At 45.2% G+C, this 26,364-nt stretch overlaps 2 long non-coding RNA genes, 1 other non-coding gene and 1 pseudogene across 3 annotated transcripts in view; 3 read left to right on the forward strand and 1 right to left on the reverse strand.

Annotated features, from left to right (window-relative positions):
- LOC140606972 (uncharacterized) overlaps nucleotides 1–23,946 on the forward strand; it is a 46,922-nt gene extending 22,976 nt beyond the window's left edge. Inside the window, exon 3 of the long non-coding RNA XR_012009167.1 lies at nucleotides 21,214–23,946. This is a non-coding gene — a long non-coding RNA (uncharacterized lncRNA). The remainder of the gene's footprint in view (nucleotides 1–21,213) is intronic.
- LOC140606971 (uncharacterized) lies at nucleotides 6,011–10,560 on the forward strand (annotated as a pseudogene).
- Nucleotides 20,467–25,830, reverse strand: LOC140606973 (uncharacterized). The gene is made up of 3 exons (XR_012009168.1): nucleotides 25,248–25,830; nucleotides 21,592–22,040; nucleotides 20,467–21,366 (listed from the first exon to the last, which is right to left on the reverse strand). It is a non-coding gene; the product is annotated as an uncharacterized lncRNA (long non-coding RNA).
- Nucleotides 23,459–23,567, forward strand: LOC140607647 (small nucleolar RNA SNORA2/SNORA34 family). Its single transcript, XR_012009606.1, has one exon. It is a non-coding gene; the product is annotated as a small nucleolar RNA SNORA2/SNORA34 family (small nucleolar RNA).
- Nucleotides 25,831–26,364: the final 534 nt, after the last annotated feature.

Here is a 26,364-nt window from a genome sequence, read left to right on the forward strand (position 1 = left end):
GGATAAACGAAAAAGAAAAAAAAAAATGGAGTGATGAGTCTACAAGCCAAGGATTGCTGGGGGCTGGAAGAGGCAAGGAAGGATCCTCCTCTGGAGCATTCAGAGAGGCCTGTCAACACCTTGATTTCAGACTTCTGGCCCCTAGAATTGTGAGATAATAAGTTTCTGTTGTTTTAACAGCCAGTTCATAGTTCTTTGATGTGGCAACCCCGGGAAACCAATATAACCATATACTGAAGAAGAATAAAATCCTCTTCCATCATCCAATTTTCCCATTAGTATGTACAATTGTGAATCACTTGTTCTATGAACTAGAAGAAAATCTCTTGAATCTGCAATCTTCATGTTGCTGACAACTCAGCCACAGAGTTTAGACCTCATCGTCACAAAGATTGGCTGAGAGATCAGAACCAGCATCCAGGTAGACTCATGGGCTTAATAAACTCTGGGTTCTAGAATGGAGAAGGGGACATCTGAGCGAGACTACAGAAATCAGAGTCTTGGGAATATCACACTTCCTCCCCAAGTCAGCTTGCTGAGGCTCCCCTGCCTCTACATTGTTAGTCAGTGTTTAGTCAACACTGGTGGAAGGACTGGCCACATTGACAGTTCAGCTTCCTAAACCCATGGCAGCACCCAAAGGCAACCCTCTGTTAGAAGAAGCCCAATAGGCACGAGTTTGGCATTGAAGAAAAGACTTGGAGCCCTGGGAGGTCGCTGTCAACAGCAAACATTTATCGAATGATTTATGTACAAAGAGACAAGGGAGAGCTGGATTTGACTTTCATCTCTGCCACTTGCTAGCTTCATATTTGGAGAACAACTTACCCCTTCCCTTGTTCCCCAAGTCTGGTTCCCCAGCAAGGCCTGGTGGCCCTCCTCCACAATATTATCATATCCATCAGCACCATAGTCCAAGCCACCACGACCTCTCTCCTGGACAACTGCAAACACATCTCTATCAGAACCACCTATAAGTATCAAAGAACCCTAACATGGGGGCACCTGGCAGGCTCAGTCGATAGAGCATGCCATTCTTGATCTCAGGATTGTGAGTTTGACCCCCACGTTGGGTGTAGAGATTACTTAAAATCTTTAAAAACAAACAAACTCTATTACAGAAGATTAAATAAGGAACGGATATTTTACTAATGTGACAATAACTAAGGAGAAAGACAGTCCAAGATTATCTTCCTGTTTTATAGTCTGCAGTGTGTCAGCTCCCAGAGCCACATCTGTGCTCCAAAGGAAAAAAAGAGAAGGTCTAGGATACAAGCCTTCTCACTTGAGCTTTGTTCTTTATTCTGGAGGGAAACCTTTCCCAAACATGTGTCACATGACATGGCCACACCAAGCTGCAAAGGAGCCTGGGAAAGTGAAGTTTGGCTTTACAGTCTGAATAGCAAGGGAAGACAAAGGAGAAGTGGTTGAGTAAGCTAATCTCTAGAATCTCCTTCCTGCCTCTCTGGGGCCATACTTCCTTCCACCAACGCATTTACCACCATCTTTTTAAAAATCAAATTATGGGGTGCCTGGGTGGCTCAGTCAGTTAGGCATCTGCTTTAGCTCAGGTCATAATCCCAGGGTCCTGGGATTATGCCCCACATCGAGCTCCTCAATCAGCGGGGAGCCTGCTTCTCCCTCTCCTCCCTGCTTATGCTCTCTGTTGCTGTCTATCTGTCTCTCTCTCAAATAAATAGGTAGAGTCAATAAATAAATAAATAAATAAATAAATAAATAAATAAATAAATGTCAAATCAGACTGCATTAAGAATAGGATTGGTGGCCTACAAAACAGAATAATCTACTTCCAGCTTTCCGGCATTTCTTTCTCTCACAATCCCCCAGTGCTCCAAGCATACAGGTCTTTCAGCCCCTTGAACATATCAAGCTTTTTTTCTACCACAGGGCCTTTGCACAAAGCAATTCCCTCTGCCTGAACTGACTGGCTCCTTATTTCTCAGGCCTCAGCTTCACTGAGAAGTTTGTCTTGACCACTTTTTTTTTTTTTTAAGATTTTATTTATTTACTCATGAGAGACCCACACACAGAGAGAGAGAGGCAGAGACACAGGCAGAGGGAGAAGCAAGCTCCATGTAGGGAGCCTGATGCGGAACTCCATCCTGGGACTCCAGGATCACGCCCTGGGCTGAAGGCAGGCGCCAAACTGCTGAGCCACCCAGGGATCCCTGGTTTGCCTTTTCCTTACTTTATGTTGTACCACTTCAGCATCTTCTTCAATTCCTTTTTTGCTATGTATTGCTATTTACCATTAAAAATTTTTTATTTATTTAAACAATCTACACCCAACGTGGTGCTTGAACTCATGACTCCAGGATCAAGAGCCACATGCTCTACCAACTGAGCCAGTCAGGTGCCCCAATTATTTGCCATCATTTATTTGCTTCATCGGGTATGGATAATATCAGTATGAACGATATTTCTAGTACCTGACACAATGCCTAATACCTAGTAAGAGCTCAATAAATATTAGCTAAATTCTGTTTTGTTTCGTTGTTTTTTTTTTTTTAAAGATTTATCTATCCATTTACTTGAGAGAGAGAGAGAGTGAATGAGCACACAGAGGGAGAGGGAGAAGCAGATTCCCTGCTGAGCATGGAGTCTGAAGCAGAGCTCAATCCCAGGATCCCAGGATCATGACCTGAGCTGAAGGCAGATGCTTAACTGACTGAGCCACCCAGATGCCCCTAGCTAAATTCTTAATGAATGAATGAATGAATGAGGAATGGTGGCTATTGCATCCACAGCCTCGGGGGTCCAAGAACCAACCTAATTGTATTCTTTAAATCAAATCAACTTAAATCCTACTTCAAGCCTTTATTTCAACAGACTTATAGGAAATTGAATCTCAATCATGATTGGGCTTCCCTCACCTTCCATTGCTACTAGGTTTAATACGATACGAAAGATATGGTGAATGGTCAGTCCACCATGGTTTTTGACCAGACCCCCGAGGTCCTTGAAGTTTTGCAGGTCTCTGTTTCTGTGCCATGTCTGGAATCCAGGAATTCTCACCATGGTGGGGGTGACTACCCCGAGCCAAAGATCTAGACTCCTGGGGACGCCAGTAGGCCTTTCCCCTCTGAGCACTTGCCATTTCCCTGAAGCATGCCAAAGTGCAAACCAAGGGGCTCCTACCCTTTGGTACCAAAAGTTCTCCTTCCCTGTGGCCCTCAAAGTCGCTGCCTCTCATTCCTCCTCCTTTTCAAACTGAAATGGTCGAGGCAGCTAGCTTCTGTAGCCTTCAGCATAGCCACAGGAATGTGTCTTCCATTATTACAGAACTTGCTTTGTTTCAAGCTCTTTCTTTTTTCTCATGGCCAGCCAGAAAAGACAGACTCTTGGATTCATTAATAAACGTCTTCCTCTAAACTGCATTACCACAGGGAGAGAGGCAAGGGGCTCTTTGTCATTTCTGGAAGTAGAGTGGAATGGGGGAAAGAAGACTGATTTAAAGACACAGGATACTCATTTAAGCACCACCACTAATTTGACAAACTTGGGCAATTCACATCTCTGTGCCTTAATCTTCCATCTTCACAGTAAGTGAAACCATCTTATTTCATTCATGGTACTGTTGTGATTATCAAAGGTGATTAACTTGCCAGCAGGTGCCTTATATGTAGTGTTAACTGCCATACACATGCAAGGTTTTGTTTTTACTGATTTATCTTAGTAACTCATTTAAACAGATGGATTTCTTTTTTTTTAAGTTGTTATTTATGGGGTGCCTGCTTGGCTCAATGATTGAGTGCCTGCCTTTGGCCCAGGGCATGATCCTGGAGTCCTGGGATCGAGTCCCACATCGGGCTCCCTGCATGGAGCTTGCTTCTCCTTCTGCCTGTGTCTCTGCCTCTCTCTCTGTGTATCTCTCAGGAATAAATAAATAAAATCTTTAAAAAAAATAAGTTGTTATTTATTTGAGAGCCAGCGAAAGAGAGAGAGAGGATGGGGGGGGGGGTGGAGCTGCAGGCAGATGGAGGGGTAGAAGCAGGCTCCCCTCTGAGCAGAGAGTCTATATGGGAGTCTATTCCAGGACTTCGAGATCATGACCCGAACCCTTAATTGACTGAGCCACCCAGGCACCTCAATCAGACTGATTTCTTTTTTTTTTTTTTTAAGGTTTTATTTATTCATAGAGATGCAGAGAGAGAGAGAGGCAGAGACACAGGCAGAGGGAGAAGCAGGCTCCATGCAGAGAGCCCGACGCGGGACTCGATCCAAGGTCTCCAGGGTCATGCCCTGGGCTGCAGGCGGCACTAAACCTCTGCGCCACCAGGGCTGCCCTCAGACTGCTTTCTTAACACAGCAAAGCATGAGTGTTAAAGACACTTTGCTCTATGCAGCTACTTGACAAGTGCTCAAGGTACAGAAGGAGCAAGATTCTAAGTAGGGAGCATTGACTGGACACAGTGCTTTGGTGTAGGGATGGGAGCTTATCTTAGGGGATCCAAAGCAAAGAGGAGAAGGGGGTAGCATAGATGTAATGGGACTCTTAAAATTTGGAGCTTGGGGACATTGCCACTAGTCAGTAAGAGGAAGATCGTTCTAATAAGGGAGTCAAAACAAGGCACAAGTCTTGTAGAGGTCAGGATGTAGAAGGAGTGGGGAACAGGATTGTAGAATCTCAGGCCCAGAGGACCTGGTTCAGGAGAGCCAAACATACTCAGGGTTGGCTCCCAGGGTTGTGAGTCTGCAGGTCAGGTTTAGACAGAGGGACTCAATGGTGGAGATCAAACCCCAGGCACAGAATGATCACTGAGCATAAATAATGGCGACTATTCTGCTCCACACTTCACATGCATCATCTCAGGTATAGACGGCAGCCCTGTGGAGACAGTGCTGCATCCCACAGCTGAGGAAACAGAGAGGTTCAGAGATGTGGTTACCCCGCTGAGTGGCTGAGCCCAGGACTGTCAGACTCCAATACCAGAGGAAATGGGCATCAGAGGTGGAGAGAGAGAGAGAGTGAGCCAGGGGTGTGGAGGGAGAAGCTGCAAAGCTATGCTGACCTCATCCCTGCCTTCCCTTTCTGAAAGGGGCTCATGAAGGATAACCCTTGCTCACACATGGACAGGACTGACTCTCACAGAGCCAGACAGTTCCTGACACAAGAAACCACTTAGAACAAATCCCAACTCAGACACTCTTTTTGGCGCCTTTCCAGCAATGCTTAGGAAGTCAGCTGCTGGAAAATGCCAGTAAGCTGGAAATTTCTATAAGCAGAGGCTATTTTGCAAGAGGACTGGGTAACAAGGTGGAGAAACACTTATGATACAATATTAGGAGACGCAGCATATAGGATTACTATTTGGTATAGAGGTGCATAGAGAAATATATCAGAAAGGTAATGGGTTGTTACGTGCTAAGATTGGATATTTTTCAAAATTAGATTTTAAAATTTATATAATGTACTTGATTTTATTATTATTATTTAGATTTTGTTTTTTTATTCATGAGAGACAGAGAGAGGCAGAGACATGGGAAGAGGGAGAAGCAGGCTCCCTGCGGGAGCCCTATGCCTGACTCCATCCCAAGACCCCAGGAGCATGACCTGAGCTGAAGGGAGACACTCAACCACTGAACCACCCAGGTGCCCCTGTATTATATTTCAAAAGTAATAATCATGAAAAAAAATGGTAATCATGAAGGTTATGTGAAAATGTGAATAATATTTATGAATCAGTTATGAGTCTGCCCTCTTAAACAGAATGTGTAATGGAATCAGGATTATTGTAATTTTTTAAAAAGATTTTTATGTATTTCTTTGACAGAGAGAGAGCACAAGCAGGGGGAACAGCAGACAGAGGGCGAGGGAGAAGCAGACTCCCCCTGAGCAGGGAGCCCTACATGGGGCTCCATCCCAGGACCCTGGGATCATGACCTGAGCCAAAGGCAGACACTTAACCAACTGAGCCACCCAAGTGCCCCGAAATTTGCTTTCATACACTGGCTTCAAAAACCAAGAGAGATCCCTGGGTGGCTCAGGTTTAGCGGCGCCTTCAGCCTAGGGCGTGATCCTGGAGTCCCGGGATCTAGTCCCACATCGGGCTCCCTGCATGGAGCCTGCTTCTCCCTCTGCCTGTGTCTCTCATGAAGAAATAAATAAAATCTTTAAAAGGAAACAAAAAACCACGAAGAAACCACAGGGCCAACTCACTATACATAAAGAAGATACTCCAGCACACATTTTCAGAAGCACAGGCATCCATGGTGAGAGGCACACTTGGGCCACCGTTTTCTCTCATATATGCTCTATATCCAAGCAGAAGCCTCTATAACATGCAAGGTCAGAATAAGAGCCTGGAACTATATATAATCTTTCTTCTGAGCAAGAGCTGATGGAGCATCTGGGGACGGAGCTCAGGATCCTGGCTTTGTTACTTGGACACTTTAGACTGGATTTTGGAGGAGACAGAGGGTCTCAAGGGAGAATGGGGCCTGCTGGGAATGTGAGGACCTCCAGCAGAGAGTAGACACAGGCTGGGCTGTGTGGCCGATGTGGAGTCCCCACAGACCCTTAGCATTCTAGAGACAGCCCTGAGGTATCTGGGACCTGGTTCCAGGAAACCTGACCTACACAATGGTGTCAGAGAAACTGGAGTCACCTGAGAGGCAATCTGCAGGGTGGTATCGGTGTCTTGAGAGGGTCTGGCAAGGGTGGAGTCCCCAGCCAGTACTGGTGGTGTCTGACAGTTAAGACAAGCCTTGGTAGCACCATTCACATCTCTGAGCAGTGGCAGCACCAAGGGAGTGGCTTAGGGAGATCTGAATCCCCACCGAAATCTCCAGGAGTCCTCCCCCAGCCCCCCAGTAAGCCTGTGACTTCTCCTAGATAGGTTTCAAGACAAGCTAGCTTCCAGCCCCCTTCCAATCCACTTGCTGTTCCCAAATCCCTACTAAATGGACCTTTCAGAGCATCTCTGGCTCCAGAGAAAGCTCTGGAAGAAATGAGTTCCTGTTGGATTCAAAACTTACATTTGGGAAGTTATCTACTCTCTCTGAGCGTCAATTTTCCCATTGGTACCTAGAGATCATATCATCTACATTTTTGGGGGCGTTACTGAGAGAACTAAGTAAAAGAACTATATTTCAGTGAGTCTAAGATACTCATTTTCTTCACATGTTCTCTCTGAAATCGGGACGTGCTTTACAACCCATGGCATCTTATACTCATATATATAAAACCAACTATCTTCTTTTAGTTCCCCGACATCCCACCTCTAGAAGGGCCAGCAGCACCCCCTGCTGCCCCCACTGGCTCACTCCACCCTGCCCCAGTTTCCAGAGGCCCCTGGGGCTCTGCAGCAGTCAGTGGCTGCGGTTCATTTCACCTGAATTCATGGGACTAGAGGGAGGCAACCCCACAGGAAGTCCAGGGCAGGTGAAGTGCTGGTGTCCCCCTCCAGCCCATGACAATGTCTATCTATGCTGGTGTCATATGAACCTCGAGTCTGAGCCTTATCCTGGACTTGACCTTAGAGTTATGGCACCTTTCTCCCTTTTGGGCCGATGGGCCTACAAATGTTCTTGACGTATCTGTTGACCTGATTCTATACTTTCTTGCTTCTTGAACCCATGGATCTTTTCTCTGCTAGTTCAGTGTGCGTCTGTCCCAGCTCCTGATCTCCTGATAATTGTTGCCCCTTCCAGCTGCCTCCAAAGCCAAAAGCAACCCAAGACTCTTTACCTCAGGCATATCCAGATACCCTGCTTCTAGCCCTAGCCTCTCTGCTCCCCTCACCTGGGCAAGCCCATCCTGCCCTCTAGGGCTTTCGAGTTCTTCATTCTTTCACATTCTTTCTTGTTCTTTTTTTTTTTTTTTTAAGATTTATTTATTTATTCATGTGAGACAGAGAGAGAGAGAGAGAGAAGCAGAGACACAGGCAGAGGGAGAAGCAGGCTCCATGCAGGGAGCCTGATGTGGCATTCGATCCTGGGAGTCCAGGACCACGCCCTGGGCCAAAGGCAGGCACCAAACCGCTGAGCTACCAAGGGATCCCCCTTGTTTTTTTTAATAGATTTTATTTATTTATTCATGAGAGACACACAGAGAGAGAGAGAGAGAGAGGCAGAGACACAGGCAGAGGGAGAAGCAGGCTCCATGTAGGGAGCCCGACATGGGATTGGATCCTGGGTCTCCAGGATCACACCCTGGGCCGAAGGTGGAGCTAAACTGCTGAGCCACCCGGGCTGCCCACTTTCTTGGTTTTGCAAAACATTTAGTATTCTTGGCCTCTGCTCCCAAAATGCCAACTGTGCCCCTAAGTCATCGAGACAAGCAAAGAAAAGCCCCCACATTTCCCTTACCCTCTAGGGGAACACTGATGCACCTGCTTGAGAATTGCCAGAACAAAGAGAAACTATAAATAGAGTGTAACAGGGTGCCTGGGTGGCTCAGTGGTTGAGGGTCTGCCTTTGGCTCAGAGCGTGATCCTGGGGTCCTGGGATCTGTTCCCTCATCGGGCTCCCCACAGGGACCGTGTTTTTCCCTCTGCCTCTGTCTCTGTGTCTCTCGTGAATAAATAATTAAATCTTAAAAAAAAAAAGAAAAAAGAGTGTAACACTAAAAAATGTCTTCCAGAGAGAGGAAGGCTCTACCTAAGTTCAGTATCCCAGTGTAACCTGTGTAGGCCAGACAGCATTTCTCTGCCCTTTCAGATGATTCTCCATCATTCTCATCTGCCTTTCTAGCTAGAGGCTAACCTATATGGATCACTTAAAGGGCCTCTCATGTCCCTGGCTTCTGGTCAAGAGGAGCCCAGGCAAGACATCAGAGAAAGAAAATAAGTAAGATCAGCTCCTTCCTAAGGGGTCACCTTGCTCTGGCTGTCCCTCCACTGACAGGTGCTGGCAGAGGCAAACTTCTGTATGCAACTCTGTTTCCAGTTCTGGGAATCCTTCCCTCCTTTTGTCCCTTCAGCCCAGGAGAAGTGACAGTTGGGCTGTTACCAGCCCCAGGAGTACTGGACTGTCCCATGTGGTGTCCTTATGCTATGGCTCCCCTTGAGTGAATAGGCTGTTTGTCAAACCTCCCTTTCATGATCATAAATTTGAGTATGCCATCTGTTTCCTGCTGGAACTCAAGGCCTGTGTTTTTCTGCCCCACATTATTCTGGAACTGCAGATGGGGTCACATGGGGATTAACTGTATCATCTGGGTTCCTTCTTACACCTGCTGATGAGGAAGGACCTCCAGCCACCTCCAAGTCTCAACCAGATATGTTCGGACATGCCCAGAGGGTATGCATATACATGGTCACTGATAAGCTCCGACTTCTTCCTGGAAGCATCCACTGTTTCTTCCACCCTGGCTTATTTCGGTCATGCTCACTACCAGTGAAGAAGGTGTGGGATCTCATCATGGCATTTTGTCTGAAACCCACAGTCAGGACAATAACACATGGGCACCACCATTTATACAAAATGCTTCACCCCTGCCTTTATTGGGTGCTGCCCCTTCCGTGATATATCGATCAGGTTTCTACCAGAGAAACAGTACCAATAGGATGGATGGATAAATGGATGAATGGATGGCTTTAAAAAATTCATTGAGTGGCTCAGTGGTTGAGCGTCTGCCTTCGGCTCAGGACGTGATCCTGGAGTCCTGGGACCAAGCTCCCTGCATGGAGCCTGCTTCTCCCTCTGCCTGTGTCTCTGCCTGTGTCTCTCCATATCTCTCATGAATAAATAAATAAATTCTTTAAAAAGAAAAAGAAAAAAGATTTATTGGCTGGCTCGTTCAAAAGAGCATGCAACTCTTGATCTTGGGGTCATGAGTTTGAGCCCCATGTTGAGTGTGGAGATTACTTAAAAAAGAAAAGAAAATGATTTGTTGTAAGGAATTGGCTTATGTGATTGTGGGGGCTGACAAGTCTGAAACTTGGAAGGGCAGGCTAGGCTGGAAACCATTTTTTTTTTTAACATTTCATCTTTTATTAAGGAAAGTTTGTGAAAAATACAGGCTGGAAATTCTTGAGCAAGAAACTCTATGGCCGGGTGTTGACACTTCCGGGTGGGACCAGTGTGAGGTGGTTGAGCAGGGCCTGGTACCTCTGGTGGCAACCGTGGCATACAACAGCCTTGCAGTGCCTCCCATTGTGATGAGCATGTTCTGGGGCTTCGTCAGTGTCTGCGTGCCCTGGTTCATCCCTAAGGGTCCCAACTGGGGAGTTATCATCACCACGCTGGTAACCTGTTACATTTGCTGCTATCTCTTTGGCTGGTTGCAATTCTGGCCCAACTCAACCCTCTCTTTGGACCACAGTTGAAAAATGAGACCATCTGGTACCTTAAGTATCACTGGCCTTGGGGAGGAAGACCTGCTCCCCAGCGCTCAGTTATCAAAGTCACGAAGAGAATTCCACTAGATGCAAAATTAACTCCAAACCCAGACCACCTTCTTTGGCTCACCTATTTTGGCCATCAGCTGCCTCAAGCATTTCCACTACGTTTGAATATCTTATTCTACAATACGTTTTTTTTCCTGTCACCTGTTTTACATTTTGATGAATTATATGCCTACTTAACCTAAACTGTGCTGACTCTAATAAAATGTTTATGCACTCGTCTGAGATAGAAGGTGCTATTCTTCTGAGAAATACATTGCTCTCTCCTTGGAACCTGTGAATTTGAAGATGACTGCTGCCTGGTCACAACACGGGAGTCAGCAAAGTATTCAAAAACCGTCTCGGAAAAAAAAAATCGTCTTGAGACAGTAAGGATTGGGTGGGGCAATCAGTAGGAGAGCATGTTCAGAGGGAATATCTGTCCCAACAGAATTATACCAAAGAATATATATATAGTTTTTAAAGGGAAGAGCTATTGGTTTTTGTTGTTGTTGTTGTTTTTTAAGATTTTATTTATTTATTCATGAGAGGCACAGAGAAGCAGAGACAGAGGCAGAGGGAGAAGCAGGCTCCATGCAGGGATTCCATCCTGGGACCGCAGGATCACGCCCTGGGCTGAAGGCAGATGCTCAGCCGCTAAGCCACCGAGGCATCCCCCAAAGTATATTTTCAGGATGACTTTCTTATTAATGCCATCGACTAGAATAAATTATTTTTCAGCTTTCTGTGGGGAAAAAAAAAAACAAAGAAAAGAAAAAGAAACTCTATAGCCGATGCTATAGTCCATAGACAAATGTCTTTTTCCTTAGGCAAATCTCAGTTCTGTTCTTAAAGTCTTTCAGCTGATTGAATGAGACCCACCCAGAGTATCAAGGATAATCTCCTTTACTTAAACTCAATTGACTGTAGATATTAATTGCAACACTTTGATTAGCGTTTGATTGAATAACTGGATATTATAGCTTAGCCAAGTTGACGCATTGAACTAATCATCCTGCTTGGGGGCCACCCATATTGATGAGCAGGAGGCAAAGCTGCCTCATGTTTTGTGGCAAACTCAGGGGTGCTGTCTTCTATGGCATGTCCATGTAGAAGTGGGGAGAAGACCACTCTCCCTACTTTACCAACATGCTTTGTCACATGGACAAAATGAAAGGGAATGTCATTACTTCCAATCCTGTATAGACTTAGTACTAGAAATGGCTCTTTCAGATTTAGTTTGCATTTATAGCCTAGAGACTGAGACAGCTCAGACCAGCGATGCTGGCTTCCAGTTGGCTGGGTTGGGGACTAGACAGCTAAGAGGGACAAACACCCCATCACCCAACACTTATTCTTTTTTTTTTTTTTTCTAAGACTTTATTTATTTATCCATGAGAGACACAGAGAAAGAGATAGAGACACAGGCAGAGGGAGAAGCAGGCTCCCTGCAAGGGGCCCGATGTGGGACTTGATCCCCGACCCCAGGATCACACCCTGGGCCAAAGGCAGACGCTCAACCGCTGAGCCACCCAGGCATCCCAAGGCTTATTTTTAAGGCCAGGTTTGTCTGCCTGAACGTAGCTACTTCCCTTCGGATGCATTCTTCCCCAGGAGATAACCCGCTCCACAGGCGACTAGACTCCTGGCAGGGCTTGCCTGCCCAGGCTGCTCACATTCCAAGACCGCAGGGGTGCTTGTACCCCATGGAGTGCCGGGAAGCCCACCACAAAGGGGAAGGGAAGCTGAAAAGGAACTCCAAATGAAAACATCTCAAAAAAGGAAAGACTTGTAAAAAAGCATTAACCAGAGTATTTTTAATCAGAAAAGAAATACTAATGATGACAAGAGAGGCTATGCAACAATCCAGAAAGAATTACATGACAAATGCTAACAAGGACCCAAAACACACAGCTATAGGGAAAGAGCAGAATTCTTGCAAAATTCACAAATTCACAAATCAACAATGTTAATCCATTCAAATGTCCTACTGGCCGAGTCTCAAGCCGGGTCCTCCTAGGATGTGCCTGTGCTCCCCACCTCCCCACCCCACCCCCCAAGTGCCCCACCTCTCATGAGGTGAATGCATTCTTTCCCATCTGTTTCATGGTTTAAGAGACTAAAGAGTGCTGTTCATACCCGGAATCTTCACTTAACTGCTAAGCATTTGAATGATTACACTTAAAGACAGGTGTGAAAGGATGTATAATTAAGAATTTGTGCATACCCACACACATCACATTCTCACATATACAATTACTTGTTTTTCTGGAGGGAAGCTCAAGAAATTGTCTTTAGGGAGAAGGACAGGTGGTAAGGAAGAAAGATGTTACTTTTCACTTAGCTGTTATCTGTAAACTTTGAATTTTCAAACCTGCATATACATTGAATTTTTCAAAGTGCAAAACCAAGATGCCCTAACATAATTTAGTTTAATTAATTTCACTGACACAATTTAGTTTTAGTTACTACATTAGGAATGCTTGTCATAATTCTCTAAGGAGGAGGAGTAAGGTACATAAGAATTGAGAAGAAAGAGGCACCTGCATGGCTCAGTGGGTTGTGCATCTGCTGTCAGCTCAGGCCATGATTCCAGGGTCCTGGGATCTGGCCCCAAGTCAGACTCCCTGCAAAGTGGAGAGTCGGCTTCTTACTCTCCCCCTCTCCCCATTGCTCCTGCTCTCTCTTTTCTCTCTCTCTGTCTCTCTTTCTCTCTCTCCCTCTCTCTCAATATCTCTCTCTCAAATAAATAAAATCTTAAAAAAAAAAAAGAATTGAGAAGAAAGGAGCACATGTATCACTTTGGGCAGTCAAGATGTTTATATTTAGGAAAATCATCCTAAACACTACTGGAGTTTGGCAGTGGCTTCAGCAAGATTTTAGATTGTAAGAATACAGCTGGAAAAACAGCTGGAAAATTTAGTGGGAAGGAAAAGATCCCATAGACAATAATAAATGCAAACCAACCAGTAAACATCTAGGAATTACCTTCACTTTGGACATACAAAAGCCACTCAAAGAAAATGCATATTTCTCAAATTTAGCCATTATAAACCAACACTAACTAGTTGGGGAGATAGGGCATGTGACAATGACCCTAATTCTTTTTTTTTAAGATTTTATTTTTATTTATTTACTTATGAGAGACAGAGAGAGAGAGAGAGGCAGAGACACAGGCAGAGGGAGAAGCAGGCTCCATGCTGGGAGCCTAACGCGGGACTTGATCCCGGGTCTCCAGGATCACACTCTTGACTGAAGGTGGGCGCCAAACCGCTGAGCCACCCAGGGATCCCTCTAATTGTTTTTTAAATTTTAAATATTGGGGATCCCTGGGTGGCGCAGCGGTTTGGCGCCTGCCTTTGGCCCAGGGCGCGATCCTGGAGACCGGGGATCGAATCCCACATCGGGCTCCCGGTGCATGGAGCCTGCTTCTCCCTCTGCCTGTGTCTCTGCCTCTCTCTCTCTCTGTGACTATCATAAATAAATAAAAATTTAAAAAAATAAATAAATTTTAAATATTTTATTTATTTACTTATTTGAGAGACAGAGTGTGAACAGAGGGAGAGGGATAAGCAGACTCCAAGCTGAGCATGGAGCCTGACACAGGGCTGAATCCCATGACCCCAAGATCATGAGCTGAAATCAAGAGTCAGATGCTCAATGGAACGAGCCATCCAGGTGCCCCACTGTGACTCTAATTCTTGAAATAATATGGAGCCACAGTATTTTCACAGTTTTTTTTTAAAATGGCAGAAACTTATTTTTTTTTAAGATTTATTCATTTACTTATTTATGATAGAGAGAGAGAGAGAGAGAGAGAAGCAGAGACACAGGAGGAGGGAGAAGCAGGCTCCATGCCTGGAGTCCGACATGGGACTCGATCCCGGAACTCCAGGATGGCGCTCTGGGCCGAAGGCAGGCGCTAAACCGCTGAGCCACCCAGGGATCCCCCAGAAACTTATTTCATATGAAGTTCTTCATATTCAGAAGCTTTATATATGGGATAGTGTCTATGTAATATATAAGAGTGGGCTGCCCTTGTAGGGAGCCTGCCTCTCCCTCTGCCTATGTCTCTGCCTCTCTGTCTCTCTCTCTCTGTCTCTCATGAATAAATAAATTTTAAAATATTTTTTTAAAAAAAGGGGGGGACACCTGGGTGCCTCAGCGATTAAGCGTCTGCCTTCAGCTTGGGGCGTGATCCCGGAGTCCTGGGATCAAGTCCCACATGGGGCTCCCTGCGTAGGGCCTGCTTCTCCCTCTGCCTATGTCTCTGCCTCTGTGTGTGTTGTGTTGCTCATGAATAAATGAATGAATTAATGAATGAATGAATAAATAAATGAATCTTAAAAAAAAAAAAAAGAGTGAGCTGCCCTTGGACACACAGAGTGACCTTAGAGTCCCATCCTTTCAGTGCCTTTCCCTTAAAACATCTCCATGGAACACTGGTTAAAAGCCAGTAATAAATATTTTTTTTTTATAATTTTTATTTATTTATGATAGTCACAGAAAGAGAGAGAGAGAGAGGCAGAGACACAGGCAGAGGGAGAAGCAGGCTCCATGCACCGGGAGCCCGACGTGGGATTCGATCCTGGGTCTCCAGGATCGCGCCCTGGGCCAAAGGAGGCGCCAAACCGCTGCGTCACCTAGGGATCCCGCCAGTAATAAATATTATCTGACATTTGACCTCTTGCTCATGCGACTTTAAAACTACACTGAGATTAGGGGCACCTGAGTGGCTCAATCAGTTGGGTGTCTGCCTTCAACTTAGGTCATGATTCTGGGATCCTGGGATTGAGCCCCAAGTCAGACTTCCTCCTCAGGAGGGAGTCTGCTTCTTCTTTGTCTGCCCCTCTCCTGGCTCATGCTCTCTCTCTCTTGAATAGATAAAATCTTAAAACAAACAAACAAACAAAAGAACACTACACTGAGATTAAACTGAAAAGATCTGGGATGCCTGGGTGGCTCAGTGGTCTTCGGCTCAGGGTGTGATCCCAGGGTCTGGGATGGAGTCCTGCATTGGGCTCCTTGTGGAGGGCCTGCTTCTCCCTCTACCTATGTCTTTGCCTCTCTCTGTGTCTCTCATGAATAAATAAATAAAACCTTTTAAAAAATAAAAACAAATAAATAAATAAACTGAAAAGGTCAGATCTACCATCAATACCATTTACCTTTGCAATTTTATAGTGAAATCAAAGCCAACAGCTTCTAGAGGTTTATTTCCAATTGTAACGTGCTCTTTTCCATCATCCTCTGGTACATCTTGCTTTATTTACTTACTTATTTATCTTTTAAGTAATCTTTACACCAGCATGAGGCTTGAACTCATGACCTGAGATATGCTCCACCAACTGAGCCAGGCAGGTGCCCTCTCTCATGCATCTTATAATACACATTGCTTAGGAGTGGCAAATCTACAAGCAAAACCTACCCTGTTTGCAGGGATAAAAGATTCTCTGTGGTGCCTGGCTGGCTCAGTCAGTAGAACATGTGACTCTTGATCTCTGGGTTGTGAGTTCGAGCACCCTGTTGGGTGTAGAGATTACTTTAAAAAAATTCTCTTAGTGGATAACAGGAAAAGGGTGCAGAAGATAGAGAGGACTTTGAAGCCCTCAAAGAAATCATTGGGAGCTAGCACAGTATTGTGAAGGTTCCCAGTCTATGTCTACTGAAAAATCAACAAAACCAGTTAAACAGAAAAAATAATGAGATTAAGGTTTTATTTATAACAAATATGACTAATCATAGTTATCACTCATGCTATATGAGAGTTGGCACAAATATAACAAACCATAAACACTGGTACCTAATAGGTACCTCAAACAACTGTGAAATTAAACTCTGATCTTCTTCCCTAACTTGTTCCTCCCCTAGTCTTCCCCACATCAGCTCATGGCAGCTCTCCTTCTAGTTGTTCAGGCTAAAACTTTGGATCCATCCATTTGTGTTTCTTTTCTTTTCTTTCCTTTTTGTTTTAAGATTTTATTTATTTATTTATTTGACAGATCTTAAGGGAGAGCATAAACAGATGGCACAGCAGGCAGAGGGAAAAGCAGACTTCCCACTGAGCAGGGAACCTGATGTGGGGTTCAGTCCTAGGACCCCAGGATCATGACCTGAGCCACAGACATATGCTTAACCCACTGAGCCACCCAGATGCCCCAGTATTTCTTTTTTTTTAAGAAATTGTGGGGGGTTTTTTTGTTTGCTTTGTTTTTTTTTAAGTAGGCTCCATGACCAGTGTGAAGCCCAACACAGGGCTTGAACTCACAACTGTGAAATCAAGAGTCAGACACTTTTAACCAGCTAAGCCACCCAGGCACCTCTCAGAGTTATCCTTGAAAGCTCTCTTTCTCTTTCTTCTTATGTCATGTCCACTTGCAAATCCTAATCTGTATCTATAATATATATCTAAACTCTGACTCTACTCTGCTGGTTTCACCGTGGGCAGCTGGCTCCAAATTATCACCATTTTCAGCCGGATTATTGAGTGGCCTCCTTGATAGTCTCTCTGCTTCTGCCAGCATGGCACCCTTAAAATATGTCACCTCAGGCCACTCCCTGGCTCAAAACCCTCCAGTGGCTCCCATCTTATTCTGAGCAAAATCCAAAGACTTACAAAGACCATCAAGGCCCCCCATGATCCAGTCCCGTCCCTTCCCCTTGCCTTGACTTCTCCCACCACTCAGGCAGTTCCACACACAGAGGTCAGCCTGTCCAGGTCTGATCCTACCTTGGTCCCTCTGCATTTGCTTCTCCCTTTGCCTGGAACGCCTTTCTCGCAGATAACTCATGAGGTTCATTTCTTCCCTTTCTCAGGCCTGTACTTGAACATCACCTTCTTGGTGATGCCTTTATCAGAACATCTTTAAAATTTCATCTCTCCCCATTACTCTCTCTCTCTCCGTTCCCTGCTTTATTTCCCTCCACTGCATCAATCACCATCTGGCATACTCTCTATTTTCCTTAATTAGTCTGTTTAGAATGTAAGCTCCAGGGGTTCCTTGGCAGGCTCAGCTGGTAGAGCATGCAGCTCTTAATCTCAGGGTTGTTAATTCAAGCCCTGATGTGGGTGTGGAGCTTACTTTAAAATTTTTTTAAAAAGGAAAAAAAGAATAGAGGTTCCATATGGGCAATCAGGAGTTTTATCTGGTTTCTTTGCTGCTATATCCCAAGTGCCCAGGGAAAGGTTTAGCATTCTGTAGGTGATCAGTAATAATAATAACAAAAACAGTATATATATATTTTTTCTTTTTTTAAAGATCTTATTTATTTATTCATAGAGATACAGAGAGAGAGAGAGGCAGAGACACAGGCAGGGAGAGGAGCCCGACATGGGACTCGATCCAGGGTCTCCAGGATCACACCCTGGGCTGCAGGCGGCGCCAAGCCGCAGCACCACCACCGGGGCTGCCCTTTTTTTTTTTTTTTTTTTAAAGACTTTATTTATTTGGCAGAGAGTGAGAGGACAAGCAGGGGGAGCTGCAGCGGGAGAAGGCGAAGCCAGCTCCCCACTGAGCAGGGAACCTGATGTGGGGCTCAATCCCGGGACCCCAGGATCATGACCTGACCCAAAGGCAGAGGCCTAAACACCTGAGCCACCCAGGCACCCCCCAAAGCAGCATTTTATTTTATTTTTTAAAAGATTTTATTTATTTATTCATGAGAGACACAGAGAGAGAGAGAGAGAGAGAGGCAGAGACACAGGCAGAGGGAGAAGCAGGCTCCATGCAGGGAGCCCGATGTGGGACTCGATTCCAGGACTCCAGGATCATGCCCTGGGCCGAAGGCAGGCGCTCAACCGCTGAGCCTCCCAGGCGTCCCCCAGAACAGCATTTTAATAAGTGTTTCCTGGGAATCCCTGGATGGCTCAGCGGTTTAGCGCCTGCCTTTGGCCCAGGGCATGATCCTGGAGTCCTGGAATCGAGTCCCACGTCGGGCTTCCTGCAGGGAGCCTACTTCTTCCTCTGCGTGTGTCTCTGCCTCTCTCTCCTCTGTGTCTTTCATGAATAAATAAATAAAATCTTTAAAATAATAATAATAATAATGTGTTTCCTGAAGCTAGTCACTGTTCTGATCATTCTATATACATTACCTCATCCAATCCTCATAAAAAAACCTCGTAGGAGCTTTGCAACCAAACTTGCAAGGTAGGTGTTACCTTTGTTTCTGAGATGAGGAGGTTAATGATTGTTAAGTTAACATAGCTAGTAAGTACATAGACCAGGTTTTGTACCCAAGAATTCTGGCCTCAGGGCCTCTGCTCTCAATCTTTGCACTATACTAACTCTCATAATAAGAAGTAAATTTCTGTTGGGAGAATAAAGACATTCCTGCTACAACCATCCACATAAGTCTTTCTGCACATTTCTATATGATGGATGTAACCAGTAACAGTTTGCCCTCCAAAATATATAAGGGAAGACTCATAAAATGGCTTTTTAAAAATTTTTTTTTCATAAAATGGCTTTTATCCAGACTTATAAAGTCATTATTTTTAACATATGGTTAAGAGAGATAAACCCAGGAAAACACAGCACATAAACTGTGAGAAAAGACTCAGCTTTTCCAGCAAAAAATGTTTGAATACAACAACATTAAGGTATGCTTTAAAAAACGTAAGTTATAAAAACAAAATTTGGAGAAACAAGCTGCCTTACGCAATGGCTAGGTTGTTTTAGAGAGCATTTTCACAATCTATTTCAAGCATTTTAAAATCTTTTTATCCTGGGGCACCTGGGTGGCTCAGTGGTTGAGCATCTGCCTTGGACTCCAGTCAAGATCCTGGAATCCTGGGATCAAGTCCTGTATTGGGCTCCCTAAAAGGACCCTACTTCTCCCTCTGCCTGTGTCTCTGCCTCTATGTGTCTCTCATGAATAAATAAATAAATAAATTAATTAATTAATTAAATAAATAAAATATTTTATTTTTTTAAAGATTTATTTATTCAGAGAGAGCGGCAGAGACACAGACAGAGGGAGAAGCAGGCTCCATGCAGGAAGCCCGACATGGGACTCGATCCCCGGTCTCCAGGATCACACCCCGGGCTGCAGGCAGCACTAAACCTCTGCGCCACCGGGGCTGCCCAAATAAAATCTTTTAAAAAGTAAAATAAAATAAATCTTTTTCTCCCTGGACCTAAATATTATTAGTCAGGACTCCTTTGGCTGTAGGTGACAGAAATCCAACACAGACTAGCTCAGGCAAAGGGAATTTATCCAGAAGAGTTGATCCTGGATCCAGGAGCTCAAAGCACTTCCCCAGGGATCTGAGCTCCTTGGCTCTCCCTGCCCCTGGCTCTGTTTTCCAGCAGCCTTCTTCCCTTGCTCTGCTGGGGAAGAAGCCCTGCCACCTCCATGTTAGCAAGCGCTGCATGGCTCTTGTCCTTAGGAAGACTCCCAGGATCCATAGCAATGCTCCAGAATAAATCTACCAAGGTTATATGCCCATTCTTGAGCAATCTCATGTTCAAGTACGGGGTTTTCTAACTGGCAAAGACAATGCTGTGTGTTGACCACTGTTTCATTTCTTCCTGGGCACAGAAGACTCCATTTCCGAGGTGGCCTCATATCTAGTGGAAGTGTGTGACTAATTCTGGCCAACCAAATATGGCAGTGAGATGTACAACTTCAGAGCTGCTGTACTCCCTCCCCCAGTCCTCCTACTCTCTGCTCCTTAATGGTTGATGCATGTACAGGTCTCATGGAAGGGCCCCAAAGAAGCTGTAAAGAACACTGAAGACACTAGAAGGAAGGAACTTCTATCTAAATTTCAGCTTATAGAAGGACCTTCCTGGGCAGCCAAGGTGGCTCAACAGTTTAGCGCCTTCTTCAGCCCAGGGTATGATCCTGGAGTCCCGGGATCGAGTCCCACATTGGGCTGCCTACATGGCACCTGCTTCTCCCTCTGCCTGTGTCTCTGCCTCTCTCTCTCTCTCTCTCTCTCTCTGTGTGTGTCTCTCATAAATAAATAAATAAATAAATAAATAAATAAAGTATTTAAAAAAAGAAATAGAAGGACCTCCCCATGTCCTGCCTCCTCTACTTCCCAAAAACCTTTATCAAGCAAGGATATAACCAAGAAATAAATTCTTTTTTTTTTAAAGATTTTATTCACTTATTTATAAAGACACACACACACACAGAGGCAGAGACACAAGCAGAGGGAGAAGCAGGCTCCACACAGGGAACCCGATGCAGGACTCGATCCCGGGACTCCAGGACCACACCCTGGGCCAAAGGCAGGCACTAAACCGCTGAGCCACCTAGGGATCTCCCAAGAAATAAATTCTTAACTGTGTTAAACCATGAGACTTGTGGTTTGTTGTTACCAATCTACCATGAGCAAATTGGCTCACACACCTACCCTTGGGACAGGACAGGTGGGGACATTTGCTTGAAAGCACATCCGAACCATAAAGTGGAAGGGGATGTTCCCAGTGGAAAGGGATGTGCATCAGACAAAAAAGGAACAGATGAATACCTCAATCTAATTATCTTTTGGTTGTAAATTAGTCCCAAGGAAATAACCCAAAAGGAAACTGAAGTCATTTGAATAAGGATGTTCATTGCAGAGATATTTATAATAGCAATAGACTGGCAATGTCCCAAAAGCTTAAAGCATAGATGCGACAAAGCAAAATATGGTCAATCAGTATAATGGACCCCACTGACATAGGAAATAATGTGAAATGACAAATATCAGGGCCCCTGGCTGACTCAGCTGGTAGGGCATGTGACTCTCGATCTTGGGGTTGTGCATTCAAGCCCCATATTGGGTATAGAGATTACTTAAAAATAAGTCTTGAAAAATGAAATGAGAAATGTCAAGCACAAAAGGATTTCATTCTCTCCTTACTCCTTATAGGGGTGCTGGGGCTTGGACCTTTTCTGATTCCTGATGGACGGGTGGAGTCCCCAGAACTGGGAGCCCGAATCAAGAAGTTCTCACTGAAGCTGGAGAGGAGGAGGATCCAAAAATTCCACTGGAGGCCTGGGGTTCCCACCTGCAAGAAGACACCTAGGAAAGAGCATGAGATCAAGGTTCCAAACTAGAAGGAGGAGAGAAAAGTTTGAGCAGATGAGGATCAAGCTGCAGAAGTGGAGGCAGATACCCAGCGAGTGTCCGAGGATGTTCAGGGCTGGCTTTGGGGTCGGCTGGGCTGGCCATGTGAAGGGCCAAAACTGGGGTGGGCACCAGACCCTTCCAAGTCCCCTAGACAGGGCACAGTGTCTCTTCACTTACCCGGTGGAATGTCTGAACTTCTTCAGAGGAGTTCTTGACAGAGAGATGGAGGCCAGTCATCTATTGCCAACATAGTCTATTGTTAGTACCAAATGTTGGTCCCAAGGCCAGTGGGGATTCCATGTTTTCTGTACTGCATGTCACACTTGCCCCTTCTGATTTGTCCAGGCTGGTTGTGGGGGTGTGGAGGGTGGTCTGGAGGTAGTAGGGAGCAGTTGAGGATGAGGTAGATCCACAGGAATGGGGAGCAGTGCCATGGCTTTGCAAGAACTGGCATTTCCATTTTCATCACGGCTGCGTAGCACATATGTCAGGAATCGCAGTTCTTCCAGCTTACTCGGGGAGCCCCTTACAAGTGGGCAGAGCACTGTGGTAGGCAGAATAATGGCCCCCCAAAGATGTCCGCATCCTGTGATTATGTTATGTTATAGAGCCAGGTAGGATTAACGCTGCAAATAGAAGTAAGGGTGCTAATCAGATGACCTTAAAACAAGAAAATGATCAGGGCACCTGAGTGGCTCGGTGGTGAGCATCCACCTTTGGTTCAGGTTGTGATCTCGGGGTTCTGGAATCGAGTCCCGCATCGTGCTCTCCACGGGGAGCCTGCTTCTCCCTCTGCCTATGTCTCTGCCTCTCTCTCGGTGTCTCTCATGAATAAATAAATAAAATCTTAAAAACAAAGAACAAAATGATCCTGGATTATCTGGGTGGGCTCTGTGGAATCACAAGGGGACTTTAAATGTGAAAGAGGGTGGGCAGGAAAGTCAGAGTCAGTGAGAGATTTGAAGATGCTATGCTGCTGGCTTTGAAGGTGGAGGAAGTGGCCATGAGTCCAGAAAATGCTGGCAGCCTCTCGAAGCCGGAAGGGACAAGGAAGTCTAGAGTCTCCGGAAGGAAGCAGCCTTCCAACACCTTGAATTTAGTTCAGTGACACCCATTCTGACTTTGGGCCTCCAGAACTGTGAGATAGTAAGTTTGTGTGATTTTAAACCATTATGCTTGTGATGTTTGGTTCCAGCAGTCATAGGAAACTCCTCTCCAGCCTCTAAGGTAAGTGCTGTGTGGCTCCGCTGCATGCTGTTCATGGAGACTCCTGAGCTGTTGAAGCCCAACGGGGTGCTTGTCAGAATCACCAGAGGACATTTATTTATTCATCTGTTTTTTTTTTTTTTAAGATTTTATTTATTCACGAGAGACACACAGAGAGAGAGAGAGAGGCAGAGACACAGGCAGAGGGAGAAGCAGGCTCCATGCAGGGAGCCCAACGTGGGACTCCTGGGTCTCCGTGGGCTGAAGGCGGTACTAAACCACTGGGCCACTGGGGCAGCCCTATTTATCTGTTAGTTAATGTATTTATTATGGAATATTTCAATAACAGAATTGACAGATGTATAACAAACATCCACATATGTTTGTCACTGGAGAAACAAAAGATTGCCAATTTAGTTTTCCTATGGCCTCAAAAAAATGGAAAAAAATTCTTTAAAAAATGGAAAAAATTGGGATCCCTGGGTGGCGCAGCGGTTTGGCGCCTGCCTTTGGCCCAGGGCGCGATCCTGGAGGCCCGGGATCGAATCCCACGTCAGGCTCCCGGTGCATGGAGCCTGCTTCTCCCTCTGCCTGTGTCTCTGCCTCTCTCTCTCTCTCTCTGTGACTGTCATAAATAAAAAAAATAAAAATAAAATAAAGTGTGGTGATCTTTAAAAAAAAAAAAAAATGGAAAAAATTGTGTAGTAATTCCCGATATACCTACCATAGGATTCTATAATTTACATTGGACTCTTTATCATGCAACTGTTCATTTCTCCACCCATTTATCCACCCATCAACCCACCTCGTTTTTTCATGCATTTCAAAGTAAATTACATTGGCCCTGAGTCAAGGCCGGCAGTTTGCTGAAGCTGTTGGTTTAAAGCAGGAGTCTCAAGAAATGTCTTTCTAGGGGCACCTGGCTACGTCAGTTGGTAGAAAATGCAACTCTGGATCCTGGGGTCCTGAGTTCAGGGCAGCCCCATGTTGGGTGTAAAGCCTACTTAAAGGAAAACAAACAAACAAAGCTTCCCTAAACATTTCTGTGCAATTTTGTGTATGTGTGTGGTCCCATTTTCATTTCTCTTGGGTAAATACACAGGAATAGATGTACTGGGTCATAAGTAAGTTGTATGTTTATTTTTTTATTTTTATTTTTTTAAAGATTTTATTTATTCATGAGAGACACAGAAAGAGAGAGAGGCAGAGACACAGGCTGAGGGAGAAGCAGGCTCCACGCAGGGAGCCCGACGTGGGACTCGATTCCGGGTCTCCAGGATCTCGCCCTGGGCCAAAGGCAGGCGCTGAACCGCTGAGCCACCCAGGGATCCCCTGTATGTTTAATCTTATGAAACTGTTACACATTTTCCCAAAGTTGTGCAATTTAAAAAAATTAATGAATTAGCTAATTAATTAATTTTTATTTTTAAAAAGATTTTATTTATTTATTTGACAGAGAGAAAGAGAGCACAAGCAGGGCAAGCGGTAGGCAGAGGGAGAGGAAGAAGCAGGCTCCCTGCTTTACTGACAGCACCACGCAGGCACCTTTATTTATTTATTGGTTTATCTATTTATTTATTTATTTATTTATTTAAAATAATCTCTGCACCGAACGTGGGGATCAAACTCATGACTCCAAGATCAAGAGTCACGTGCTCTTCCAACTGAGCCAGCCAGGAGTGTTGTGCCATTTTAAACTTTCGACAAAAATGTAGAGCTTTAGTTACTCTATATCCTCTTCAACATTTGGTGTCTTCAGTCTTGAGTTTTAGTCATTTTGTTGACAGTGTAGAAGTAGCTCATTGTGATTTCAGCTTGCATTTCCCTGATGACCAAGTGATGGAGACCACTTTTTGTGTGCATATTGGCTATCCATCTGTCTTTGTGAAGTGTCTTTTCAAATCCTTTGCCTATTTTAAACACTGGATTGTTTTCATTATTGAGTTTTAAGGACTTTTTAAAAGATTTTATTTATGTATTCATGAGAGAGAGAGAGGCAGAGAGGTAGGTAGAGGGAGAAGGAGGCTCCCTGTGGGGAGCCTGATGCGGGACTGGATCCCAGGATCCCAGGATCCCAGGATCACAACCGGAGCCAAAGGCAGATGCTCAACGACTGAGCCACCCAGGTGCCCCAAGAATGTTTTTTATATCCTGGATACATTTTCTTTGTCAGATACATATTTTGAGAATATTTTTACTCAGTCCATAGCAGAGTTAAAGTGGGTGGTACGGCTGTGTTTCTTGGTGAGCAGGGAGCAGCAGAGAGAGTTCTCTAGAGCTTGATTGATGTATTCCACCAGGAATCCAGAGGTAAGTTAGTTAGGGTACCTGCTTCCCCCCATGATGATGTGATAGCCATGGGCATCAAGGCGACCATTGATCTTCAGCAGCACTGCTGTTTATTCTCAGCCAGAGTACCTGTGAGTCAAGAGCTGATGGACTTAAGTGGCAGTTTTCAGACCACAAGGTCACCAAAAGTCCCCTTGAATGGTCATGTTCAGGATTTTGAATGATCCTTAATGACACGCTGAGTGATGCCATGTCTGATCTCAACCCTGATGTGCAGTATCTTGCTGCCAGGGCATTGATGGCTGTTCAGGAGGAAGAGGATCCTGTTCATTCCTTACCTTTGGGTGGACTTGAATTTCAGCCAACTCGGTGATGGTCCTGCAGAATTGCTTAGACAAGCAGCAACAAAGCTGGCATGACTTCAAAGTTCTCAGGTCATGGGGCTTTGGAAATGGGGCTTTCCTGCCATCCTCAGCTAATATGACAGGATATCTGCTAGATAGTTTAGGCTGCTCAGCTAGCAAATGTGAATATCCAACTCTTTGAAGACTGATAAGGTAGGAACTGAACTAAGTGAGTTCCAGGCACTGCTGGCTGCCAGGTGATGGGAACTCCCCTCCCTAAAAATAACCTGGCTCAGTGGCAATGTCTCCCCAGAAAGTCACGTACATTAGCCATCACAGGATTTCTTCACACAGTGTCACAAAGAAGTCACTTAGTCTGGGGACTTCTTGAGGCAGGCTGGATGGGATGGCTTTGAGGATGTAAAGTTATGCTGGTCTGGAGGAAGGCCAAGGACAAGTAAGAAATAAAGAGGAATCCCTGAAAAAAAACATACAGTGAGGCTGATACAGGAGGAATCCCATCTCTTTTCTGAGGTCACTTGGGGCAATCAGAGTGGGAAAGTAGGGCACGGGCTGCTCAGATTCTTGATCACTAAGAAACCCCAGATTCTAGAACTACCTGGGGTAAGGTATTCCTAACCCAGGAGTCCAGACCCTTTGCCCTTTATCTTGCAGATACACGCTGCCTAGAATGAACATGTCCAGGAATATCAGTCTGGCTCACAAAACTACACTTCTCAGGATTGGCCTGGAGGTGGCGCCCCTGCTGTTGGTCTGGAACCACTGGACAGAGACCTAGGCGGGTCTGGCAAATGGATGAGGATGTTACCCAGTGGAAGATGCCCAGAGGGTCAGGCTGTTTCCTTCCTTCCTTCTTTCTTTCTTTCTTTCTTTCTTTCTTTCTTTCTTTCTTTCTTTCAAAAGAGCGGGGGGGTGGGGGCGGAGAGGTAGGCAGAGGGAGAGGGAAGCGGAGAATCCCAAGCAGTCCACAGAAGCAGAACTCGATCTCATGACCCTGAGATCATGATCTGAGCCGAAATCAAGAGTCCCATGCTTAACTGATTGAACCTCCCAGGCACCCCAAGGCTAGTCCTTTTCATCAGCTCCTGGA

Source organism: Canis lupus, chromosome 16 (genome assembly GCF_048164855.1).
Source record: "Canis lupus baileyi chromosome 16, mCanLup2.hap1, whole genome shotgun sequence".
Lineage (NCBI taxonomy): Eukaryota > Metazoa > Chordata > Mammalia > Carnivora > Canidae > Canis > Canis lupus.